We start from the raw sequence: 13,217 nt of genomic DNA on the forward strand, positions 1-13,217 counted from the left end.
GAGGAAGCCGAAAGGTTATACCTGCATACGCTAAGAAAGGCGCGGCCTGATCTGGCCGCGAAAATTCAGCGAACCCTGGATGAAGAGGGTCGACCACAAAAGATGGTGTGGCACCCCAAGCAAAGGAAAGCCGATGATGAGACATCGGCTGGCACAAACATGGTGTTCATCCTTCCTTCGGAGTTCAGTGCTCCAGGGTTAGACGAGGCACCTGTGGCACAACTTGACTGCGGCCCACGGCCGGTTATCTTTGAGAAGCCACGAGAAAGAAGTTACAGACATCTGAAGGCCCTGTACTTGCGAGGTTATATCGATGGGAGGCCTGTCAATAAGATGCTGGTGGACACCGGAGCGGCAGTCAACATTATGCCATACTCTATGCTACATCGGTTGGGACGCTCTAGCTCGGATCTGATCAAGACCAACGTGACATTGAGCGATTTCAACGGCCAAGCGTCTGACGCACAAGGTGTTCTGAACGTGGATCTGACCGTAGGGAGGAAAACTATCCCTACGACGTTTTTCATCGTCGATAGCAAGAGCACCTATGCTGTTCTGCTAGGAAGAGATTGGATCCACGCCAACTGTTGCATTCCCTCCACGATGCACCAATGCGTAATACAGTGGGATGGAGATGAGGTAGAGGTCGTCCAGGCCGATGACTCGGCCGAGATTTCAACGGCTGGCATGAACGCTTGGGAAGCAGCAGGCCAAGAGCCACTCTCAGGTATCAATTTGGACGACTGCGAGCGCATCGACGTGACGAAGGGCAAGGTTAGGCTGGTCTTATCCACTGGCCTGACCGTGTAGCAAGAACGGACCGATGAGCAAACGTGGCGAGGCCGATCCTTGGGATCGGCCCCAAAGATATATGAAGGAAAAGCACAACGCCTTCATTGAGCACTTCGATCAATATGGAGGCCGATTCCAGCAATCGGCCAAAATTTATCCTCACCACATGTTCTGCTTGTGTTCAACATTAATCTACTGGGCAGCGGTTTACGTTGGCTGATGAGTCAGGGAAAATCAACATTGGTCCTACCGAAGCCGACGTGCAAATACGGTGCCTTGGCTAAACTACAGAGCCGATATCTGCAGTTACCTGACAGATTCAGCTCGGGGGGCACCTAATCAGATGAACATGTGCAGATGAACATGTGTGCAGTAAAACGTTGGAGGCCGATTAGAAAAAATCGGCCAGTACAAAAAAAAAATTCACGATATACAGCCGATGCAAGGACATCGACTTTAGAACTAAGGAACAAAGCTGATGCACAGTCATCGACTCTAGTACAATTACACAGGATCTACCGGATCTCGACCAAGTCCAGTTCATCTGTGAGGCCCTATGCTTCCTCAAGGGGGCAAACAATGGGAGCCTCCTCAGCTGCAATGAGCCGATTGCAACAGTACTGTCAGAAGATAGTTTGGTGTGCAAGGCGGCCTTTTGTTCGTTAAGCCGTTAGTGTTTCATCTACAATATCGGCTTTCAATGGAGGAAGAAGCAATTGTAGGGGTCAGGAACAACTGGCTGTCTCAGAGTTACCTGGGTTCAAGGCCCTCAGTCTGATCTGTGCATCCTCACCAATATTCTCGCCATGACTGAGGCTCGGGGGGCAGCTCGCCCTGAAATGTCTTTGCTCTGGAGAGCCGATTTTGTTAGAATCGGTTGGTTCTGCATTATAACTTGGAAGCCGATGGTGACACATTTGGCTGATTCATTACTGTTCTCGCCTTGGATGAGGCTCGGGGGGCAACTCGCCCGAAAGGTTCTTTGTTCTGGGGAGCCGATTTTGTCGGAATCAGCTGGCTCTACATCGCAACTGTTCTGAAGAGTGGTGTTTTTGTTACAGAGCTATCATTTTCAGCACCCAAGCTGATTCAGCAACAGTTCCAGGGCTCTCTTTAAAGACGCCTGCTCAAGACCAAATCGCCGATCAGCTGCGATCGGCTGTACCAAGTGCTATCGTCATCGGCAGAGCTGGCTGACTTGGAGGGATGACTGGATTGGCCTGTCTCGCAGATTATCGTGAGAGACCGATGTGTTGCCATCAGTCATTGAGCTTTGATTAGGCTAACAGTCGACAAAGTCAGATGAGGAAAAATCGGCTAAATCAGCATAAAGGACATCGGCAAAATTAAAGGAAGTTCTTTATTAATGATAAGATTTCTTACAAAGAGAAGCCGATTGTTCAACAAAAAAAGGAACAGATGGTTACTGCTAATCCTATGCTGGTAGGTCCCTACTCTAAGGGCTGTTGCTGTTTTCGCCGTCGCTGGGGTAGCTGCCGTCATTGCTGCTGTCGACGAGGTCCTCGTTGCTGCTACTGTAACCTTCAGCGGAGGTTTCTTCCTCGTCATCATCATCGTCCTCATCTGACCAAGCCCAGCCGCGGATGCGTTTTGGCGGCGGTTCGTCGGAGGAGGTGTCGTCCTCCTGTTCCTTCTTCGTGCCGGAGGAGATGTCTTCGTCTTCGTCATCTTCTGTTTCTTCTTTGGTGATGGAGGTGAATTTACCCCGGAAGGGAGGGTCATCGTCGTCGCTCTCCGCCTCCAGTGCTCCGTCAATCAGGAACCGGAGGTCATCCTCCCCGTCAGTTAGGGGCATTGCCCCATCTGACCAGACGAGGTCCTCGGGTAGGCCCTCTGGCACGAAATCGAAGTCCCACTCCCGCTCGTCCCAATGCTTGGGAGCGCGCCTGTTGTACGCCTCCATCTGGTTGTGCCCTGGGATCGACTCGCTTGAGGAAGAGGATTGGAGAGATACGGAAGAGGAGGAAGAGGACGACATGGCTATGGAAGGAGAGGGTTTTTTGGTGCCGATAGCTAGAACAGGGGAAGGGGATGAAGAGGGCTAATCAATCGGCACAGTTAAATAAAGGAGGAGCCTAGTGGAGATTTAATGCCATTGCAGTTTCCGAGGAAGTGATGCTAAAAATTGTCAAATCATGCAGAGAAGTTGAGGAGGCAAGTCATCATGATGAAGAATACTGCGACGGTTCTGATCTGCCACGACATGACCCTTCGAAGGAAAAACAGAGTGGTTTTGAAATTATCATTACCAAAACCAGGGGGGCATGTGTTATCACCAGATTTTGGCTAAATCAGGAGATGGGCCGTAAGGGAGATGGGCTTGGAAGATTACACGTGGAAGATCTCTGAAGCGGCCTTGCACGAAGAGTTTGGGCTAGATTGCCCGTGTATCTGTAATATAGTAGATCGCATCTTAGATTAAGAGATAGAGTTCTACCCGTGCACGGTTAGGTGCACGCCTAAATTAGAAAGTCCCCTGGACTATAAATATGTACCTAGGGTTTATGAAATAAACAACAACCAATGTTCACCACAAATCAATCTCGGCGCATCGCCAACTCCTTCGTCTCGAGGGTTTCTTCCGGTAAGCATCATGCTGCCTAGATCGCATCTTGCGATCTAGGCAGCACAAGCTTATTACGTTGTTCATGCGTTGCTCGTACTGAAGCCTTTTTGATGGCGAGCAACGTAGTTATCTTAGATGTGTTAGGGTTAGCATTGTTCTTCGTATCATATGCTATCGTAGTGCAACCCTATTACATCTAGCCGCCCTTACACCTATCTTAGGTGTAGGGGCGGCACCCCGCTTGATCATTATTTAGTAGATCCGATCCGTTACGGTTGCTCCTTGTTCTTCAAGGATTAGTTTAATATCTGCAATAGTTAGGCCTTACAAAGGGTTGGAGGATCCAGCGGCGCGTAGGGTGTCGTTTGCTAGTCCTAGACAGGATGTTCCGGGGATCAACCTCGTGTTGGTTTTTAGGCCTTGTCTAGGATCGGCTTACGATCAACGTGCGTGGCCCCGAGGCCCAATCGTGAGTAGGATGATCCGATTATGCGGTGAAAACCCTAAATCGTCGTAGATCGTTTTAGCTTTATCTTGGTCAAGCAGGACCACCATATATTCGTGCACCTCGTACGAATCATGGGTGGATCGGCTCCTTGAGCCGATTCACAGGATAACCTGAGAGCCGATCGAGGCTCGTATTTAATGTTTACGTGTATGCCATGCAGGAAACTAAGCGAGGCATCTCCATCACCTTCCTGACCAGGTATAGGTCAGGTGGCACGCCCTTGCACCAGCATCGGACGTGCGCGCCAGAGGCTTTGCGGGCCGTCGCTCGGAGGGACCAGGGCCAGCCGCAGCCCTAAGTTGTTCCCGGCTCTACTGTGTTGCCCGTCGCTACCCGCCGGTGGGTTTCTGACCGCAACAGTATGGTGGACACAAATGGCATAGTGGTTGGCTCAAGTATTTTGGATGCATGAGAAGTATTCCCTCTCGATACAAGGTTTAGGCTAGCAAGGCTATTTGAAACAAACACAAGGATGAACCGGTGCAGCAAAACTCACATAAAAGACATATTGTAAACATTATAAGACTCTACACCTTCTTCCTTGTTGTTCAAAACTCAATACTAGAAATTATCTAGACTTTAGAGAGACCAAATATGCAAACCAAATTTTAGCATGCTCTATGTATTTCTTCATTAATGGGTGCAAAGTATATGATGTAAGAGCTTAAACATGAGCACAACAATTGCCAAGTATCACATTATCCAAGACATTTTAGCAAATTACTACATGTATCATTTTCCAATTCCAACCATATAACAATTTAACGAAGAAGAAACTTCGCCATGAATACTATGAGTAAAGCCTAAGGACATACTTGTCCATATGCTACAGCGGAGCGTGTCTCTCTCCCATACAGTGAATGCTAGGATCCATTTTATTCAAACAAAACAAAAACAAAAACAAACCGACGCTCCAAGCAAAGCACATAAGATGTGATGGAATAAAAATATAGTTTCAGGGGAGGAACCTGATAATGTTGTCGATTAAGAAGGGGATGCCTTGGGCATCCCCAAGCTTAGACGCTTGAGTCTTATTAGAATATGCAGGGGTGAACCACCGGGGCATCCCCAAGCTTAGAGCTTTCACTCTCCTTGATCATGTTGTATCATCTCCCTCTCTTGATCCTTGAAAACTTCCTCCACACCAAACTTAGAACAACTCATTAGAGGGTTAGTGGACAATAAAAATTAACATGTTCAGAGGTGACACAATCATTCTTAACACTTCTGGACATTGCATAAAGCTACTGGACATTAATGGATCAAAGAAATTCATCCAACATAGCAAAAGAGGCAATGCGAAATAAAAGGCAGAATCTGTCAAAACAGAACAGTTCGTATTGACGAATTTTATCGATGCACCAGACTTGCTCAAATGAAAATGTTCAAATTTAATGAAAGTTGCATACATATCTGAGGATCACTCACGTAAATTGGCATAATTTTCTGAGTTACCTACAGAGAAAACAGCCCAGATTCGTGACAGCAAAGAAATCTGTTTCTGCGCAGTAATCCAAATCTAGTATGAACCTTACTATCAACGACTTTACTTGGCACAATAAAACACTAAACTAAGATAAGGAGAGGTTGCTACAGTAGTAAACAACTTCCAAGACACAAAATAAAAACAAAGTACTGTAGTAAAATAACACATGGGTTATCTCCCAAGAAGTTCTTTCTTTATAGCCATTAAGATGGGCTCAGCAGTTTTAATGATGCACTCGCAAGAAATAGTATTTGAAGCAAAAGAGAGCATCAAGAGGCAAATTCAAAACAAATTTAAACCTAACATGCTTCCTATTAAAAGGAATCTTGTAAGTAAACAAGTCAATGAAGAACAAAGTGAATAGCATAGGAAGACAAAACAAGTGTAACTTCAAAAATTTCAGCATATAGAGAGGTATTTTAGTAACATGAAAATTTCTACAACCATATTTTCCTCTCTCATAATAATTTCCAGTAGTATCATGAGCAAACTCAACAATATAACTATCACATAAAGCATTCTTATCATGAGTCTCATGCATAAAATTATTACTCTCCACATAAGCATAATCAATTTTATTAGTTGTAGTGGGAGCAAATTCAACAAAGTGGCTATCATCATATATAGGAGGCATATTGTAATCATAAAAGAAAATTTTGTCCTCAATGCTTGGGGGACTAAAAAGATCATGCTCATCAAAGCCAGCTTCCCCAAGCTTAGAATTTTCCATAGCATTAGCAACAATAGTGTTCAAAGCATTCATATTAATAACATTCCCATTAGCATGCATATAAAGTTCCATGGGTTTTTTAATTCTCTCTTCAAACACATCATGTCCTAATTCAAGATAAAGTTCATAAAGATCTTTCATACTTTTGTTGTTTTCCATTATGGTTAACTAGTGAAATAAAAACATGCATGATATTAAGTAAAGTAAAACAAGTAACTAATTTTTTTTTGTGTTTTTGATATAGCAAACAAGATAGCAAATAAAGTAAAACTAGCAACTAATTTTTTTGTATTTTGATTTAGTGCAGCAAACAAAGTAGTAAATAAAATAAAGCAAGACAAAAACAAAGTAAAGAGATTGCGATGTGGAGACTCCCCTTGCAGCGTGTCTTGATCTCCCCGGCAACGGCGCCAGAAATTTGTTGCTGGCGCAAAGTTGACGTGGGAGTTAGAGATCCCTGTGATGTAACTTTTCTTCAGGTCCCCGGCAACGGCGCCAGAAAATAGCTTGATGTCTACGCCCCCCTCCTTTTCCTGTAGACAGTGTTGGGCCTCCAAGAGCAGAGGTTTGTAGAACAGCAGCAAGTTTTCCCTTAAGTGGATCACCCAAGGTTTATCGAACTCAGGGAGGAAGAGGTCAAAGATATCCCTCTCATGCAACCCTGCAACCACAAAGCAAGAAGTCTCTTGTGTCCCCAACACACCTAATAGGTGCACTAGTTCGGCGAAGAGATAGTGAAATACAGTTAGTATGAATATATATGAGCAGTGGCAACGGCACCAGAAAAGTGCTTTGCCCAGGACAGTAAACAAGCAGTAGTAACGCAGCAGTAGTAACGCAGTAAAACAGTAAACAAGCAGCGATAGCAGTATTTAGGAACAAGGCCTAGGGATTAGACTTTCACTAGTGGACACTCTCAACTTGATCACATAACAGAATAGATAAATGCATACTCTACACTCTCTTGTTGGATGATGAACACCATTGCGTAGGATTACACGAACCCTCAATGCCGGAGTTAACAAGCTCCACAATATTCAATGTTCATATTTAAATAACCTTAGAGTGCATGAAAGATCAATACGACTAAACCAAGTACTAACATAGCATGCACACTGTCACCTTCACACTATGTAGGAGGAATAGATCACATCAATACCATCATAGCAATAGTTAACTTCATAATCTACAAGAGATCATAATCATAGCCTACGCCAAGTACTAACACGGATGCACACACTGTCACCATTACACCGTGCAGGAGGAATAAAACTACTTTAATAACATCACTAGAGTAGCACATAGATAAATTGTGATACAAAACACATTGCAATCATAAAGAGATATAAATAAGCACTTCACTATGCCATTCATAACAGTGAATAAGTATTCTGTGAAATATAGCCTAAGAGACCCACACGGTGCACACACTGTCACCTTTACACACGTGGGACAAGGAGTCTCCGGAGATCACATAAGTAAAATTCACTTGACTAGCATAACGACATCTAGATTACAAGCACCATCATATGAATCTCAATCATGTAAGGCAGCTCATGAGATTATTGTATTGAAGTACATAGGAGAGAGATGAACCACATAGCTACCGGTACAGCCCCAAGCCTCGATGGAGAACTACTCCCTCCTCATGGGAGACAGCAGCGTTGATGGAGATGGCGGTGGTGTCGATGGAGGAGCCTTCCGGGGGCACTTCCCCGTCCCGGCGGCGTGCCGGAACAGAGACTCCTGTCCCCCAGATCTTGGCTTCGCGATGGCGGCGGCTCTAGATGGTTTCTCGTACCGTGGCTTTTCCATCTCGAGGTTTTAGGTCTGGGACCTTTTTATAGGCGAAGAGGCGGCGTCAGGTGGTAAAAGGGGCGACCACACTATAGGGGGGCGCGGGCCCCCCTGGCCACGCCGGCCTAGGGTTTGGTGGGCCTGTGCCCCCTCTCTGGCGGTTCTCGTGTGTTCTGGATGCTTCCGGGCAAAATAGGAACCTGGGCGTTGATTTCGTCCAATTCCGAGAATATTTCGTTACTAGGATTTCTGAAACCAAAAACAGCAGAAACAAAGAATCGGCACTTCGGCATCTTGTTAATAGGTTAGTTCCAGAAAATGCACGAATATAACATAAAATGTGCATATAACATGTAGATATCATCAATAATGTGGCATGGAACATAAGAAATTATCGATACGTCGGAGACGTATCAGTCATCTCTTATGAACCATTCATATGCTTGCAAGCTAATTAGACGACATTCCACCGAGAGGGCCCAGAGTATATCTATCCGTCATCGGGATGGACAAATCCCACTGTTGATCCATATGCCTCAACTCATACTTTCCGGATACTTAATCCCACCTTTATAACCACCCATTTACGCAGTTGCGTTTGATGTAATCAAAGTACCCTTCCGGTATAAGTGATTTATATGATCTCATGGTCGAAAGGACTAGGTAACTATGTATCGAAAGCTTATAGCAAATAACTTAATGACGTGATCTTATGCTACGCTTAATTGGGTGTGTCCATTACATCATTCAACAATGACATAACCTTGTTATTAATAACATCCAATGTTCATGATCACGAAACGATGATCATCTATTAATCAACAAGCTAGTTATACAAGAGGCTTACTAGGGACTCCTTGTTGTTCACATAAGACACATGTATCAATGTTTTGGTTAATACAATTATAGCATGGTATGTAAACATTATCATAAACTCAAAGATATTATAATAACCATTTTATTATTGCCTCTTGGGCATATCTCCAACAGTCTTCCACTTGCACTAGAGTCAATAATCTAGTTTACATTTGTAAAGATATAACACCTTGGCCTTCCGGTGTTTTATCATGTTTTGCTCACGGAAGAAGTTTTAGTCAACGGATCTGACATGCTCAGAAACGTATGTATTTTGTAATTCATTTTCGTCTCAACGCATCACTCATTTCCAAATGAGTCGGCATAAAATATATTTGGTCTTCTGGTGGAACCTTAATTCCGCGGTCTGAAATATGTCACTAATATTGTCATACACAATATAGCTTCAAAGTTCTGACACTATCGGAACTACACCAAGTTCTCAAAGAACCTCTTGACTTAACATCCTCAGTCATTGTCAAAACAATGACATACTCTGCCTTCGTTTGTAGAATCCGTCACAATATTTAGAATTCATCTAAATCTAGCATAGACAACTTCTAGCTCACTGTGCTACCTTTTAAAACAACACTTAGCCTAATTTGAGATTGAAATTTTATATGTGACAAAACCAATATCGGTGCAACATCTTACAGCGATTTGTTTGTCATTTCTCCATACAAAACTTTATATATCCTTGGTTCTTCTTAAGTACTCAAGAATATTCTTACTGTTTTTGAATGATCATTACATGAATCATTATGGTATATGCTCCTAACTCTTTAGAGTATAGGACATCTGATTTTGTACATATTATTCGTGATCTAAAATCACTCATGTATTTTTACTCATTGAGTGTCAAATACACTCAAGTCTTGTTAAACCTTCACATGACAAAAACATTTTCTTAATATTTCTATATTGAACTATTTCAATATCCATTCTATGTACTTTGACTTAAACTTATTATGTGTTTCAATCTATCTTCATAGATCTTGACACAAAATTTGTTTCAGTCCATATCCTTTCATTGAAGTTAATTTCTCAATGAAACCTTTTAATCATGTATATAATTACATCATTTATAACTATATGTCATCTACATAAGTATTATAAATATGTCTCAGCGCTCCCACTTAATTTCTTGCAAATGCAAGCCTCTTCATCGTCTCTGATGAAATCAAAAACTCTTTGACTATTTTATCCGGTGAAGATTCCAACTCCGCGATACTTACTTCATCCAATTGAAGTTCGTATACCTATCTAGTATTCCTTCGACTAGCAAAACTCTTGGTTGTATCTTGTATACACCTTTAATACACACTTCTGATAAGTAATGTATTTTGCCATCCTACTAGCATATCTCATAAAAGAAATATGTAGTAATTACTAGAATAATCCACATAGACTATAAACATTGCTACGGAAGATCTAATCTTATCGTAGTCGACTCTTTGAAATTTGTCGTAAACAACTTTTCGACAAGTCGAGCTTCTTCAAGGATATTTCATTCAAGTCCATCAATTTTATAGATCCACTTACTTTCAAAAAGTATTCATCTATCTTGGATTTCATGGCATATGGCCATTTTAACAGAGTTAGGGCCCATCATATCTTCTTTGTTTGTAGTTGGTTTATCATTGTTCAAAATCAATCCTTTGTCCACAAATCATTTATTTGATCACAAAGTAAACCATACCTACAAGGTTCAATATATACTTCGATCTCCATGGCTATAACACTTTGTATTCATGGGAGCCATGATCGTCGTGGCCGCTTCCGGAACCAACTTCCGATGCTGCGCTACTCTGATCATTATGCTCAGATTCATGAACCTTATCAAGTTCTATTGTCCTCCCACTCAAATACTTCGCTAGAAAACAATTTCTTGGAAATAAGCAAGTAACATTAACAAACACTTTTGTCTTTTACTTCATAGTGGAAAGAATTCCCTATCTATTCTTTGGGATAACCAACAAAGACAATCATCCGATTTTGGTTGTAAACTCTTAGACCAAAATTTTAAAGAAAGGACTATTAGGGTTTATACCCATGCCATAACTCGTATGGTGTCATTTCAACGGATCATGATGATGCTCTATTTAGTGTAAAAGCGGTAGTCTTTAAAGCATAATCCACAAAAATATAATGGCATCAATATATTATCTCATCATTGACCCAACAAGGTTTGGATACATCTCTCGGATACTTCATCATCACTATGATACTCCAAGAAACGTGAGTTGTAGAACAATTTCATAACTCTCTTAGATGTTCGCTAAAACTCGTGATTCAAATATTTTCTCAATGATCCAATCATAGATATTTGACTTTTCTATTACGATGATTTCCACTTCATGCTGAAATCTATTTGAATCCATTCAAATGTTTCAAACTTCTTCCTTATCGAATATATCCACATATATATACTCAATTCATTGTTTGAAGTTTTCATGAAGTAGAAGAATCTCCCGCACACAACTATGCCCAGTGAACCAAATACATCATTATGTATGTTTCCACTAAGTTAGTTGCCCGTTCAAATCTTGGCCTATGAACGGTATTTTAGTCATTCTCTTTAGAAAAGATTTGCAAGCGCCAAACGATTCAAAAATCAAATGACTCCAAAAATCCATTTGCATGGAGTTCCTTCATGCATTCCTTTCTAACATGACCTAAATGGCGGTTCCAAAAATTAGTGGAATTCAAATCATTTTCCTTATGCCATTTTAGCGTCAGTGTTATGTATGTGTGTTTCACCATTAAGATTTATAATAACTTATCCATCGTACATGGAGTAATGTCATAATTTGAACAACTCATTGTTTTTATTTGACCAGAGCAAAATAACAATTATTAAGTTATTTATTATAAATTCTAAGGGCTAGATAGAATGCCAACGACGAACATAATAACACTTTATTTTTGTTCCAGACGTGCATTCCTATCATATTCCTTGGCAGTCACTTAGGCCATTATATTCTTGTATTGCGTTGTTTTGTATGACACTTCATACCAACCAATATGGTAATAATACCCAAGAATTTCATTGTGTGACCTAACTAGGAATACAACCATAACATGTATATCATTTATATACATCTGAGCTAGACTTTCTAGTCTTTTATTTTCTTTCTGCCAAAATTTCTTTTGTAGTTTCTCTTTTAGCTTTCCTCATTATTCAGAAAACACTTCATCTTTAATAATTTCTAGGTTTGTTGGTCAAATACCAATAACCATGAAGTTCTTACTTTGAAGTTGATCATCATATGACAAGTGTTCCAGATTCACTATTAGTAACTTTGTAATATGATGAACAATTTCACTCATAATTTTATCCATCAATTCATGACGACTTTCCGAGACCATGTCTGTACATGCTAGGCTCGTAAAGTTTTAACCTCAGTATTCGCATGTGCAAATCTGGCTTGCACCCGTTGTATGCACACGTAGAATCTATAACACCCGATCATCACGTGATGCTTCGAAACGACGAGTCTTAGCAACGGTGCATACTAAGGACGATCACTTCATGGATATGCGAATATCGTTAGTGCCCCAATAGTTGGAGGATTGGGATGCCTTGGGTCTTCAACCTTCGTACATTCCCATAAAACTTATGAGTTTATGTAGTCTCACCAAATTATATTCTATCATCTTGCAATAAGGTCTTAGATATCACATATATCTCATACTTTGATTATTTCTGAAAACTAAATTTTCAGCTCCTTACTTTTCAAACAGATTTGAACTTCAAGTTTCACGGAGACAAGATGACTTTAGGTACTAATTGAAACCATAGCTCTTTGAATCAACAATGTGAGGTTTACTAAAAGTTTTGCAAATAGGACTTAATCATTTCTTGATTCTTTAACAATACGGTACCAGTCCGTAAAGTTTCTTGTCAGACTTAACAGTATTTCTATCTCAATTACAAGACTAGCGCATGGTAGAAAACGGATGCCAATACTACAAAATTAATTCAAAATACTACTCAGACTATGTTCATGATAATTAGTTCATGTTTTAATCTAATTACTAATGAACTCCCACTTAATACAACATCCCTCATAGTTGTTAAGTGGTACACGATCCACATTCACTACACCAAAACCGATCATCACGTGAGATGATGTAGCTTCAATGGTGAACATCAACATGTTGATCATATCATCCATATGACTCGTGTTCAACCTTTCGGTTTCCGTTGTCCCGAGGCCATGTCTATACATGCTAGGCTCGTCAAGCAAACCCAAGTATTCCGCGTGTGCAACATGGCTTACACCCGTTGTATGTGAACGTTGAGTCTATCACATCCGATCATCACGAGATGCTTCGAAACGACGAACTGTGCAACAGTGCATACGAGGGGAGAACACTTTATTATCTTGATATTAATGTGAGGGATCATCTTATAATGCTACCGTCGCGTTCTAAGCAAAATAAGATGCATAAAGGATTA

Source organism: Lolium perenne, chromosome 6, assembly GCF_019359855.2.
Source record: "Lolium perenne isolate Kyuss_39 chromosome 6, Kyuss_2.0, whole genome shotgun sequence".
Classification (NCBI taxonomy): Eukaryota; Viridiplantae; Streptophyta; class Magnoliopsida; order Poales; family Poaceae; genus Lolium; species Lolium perenne.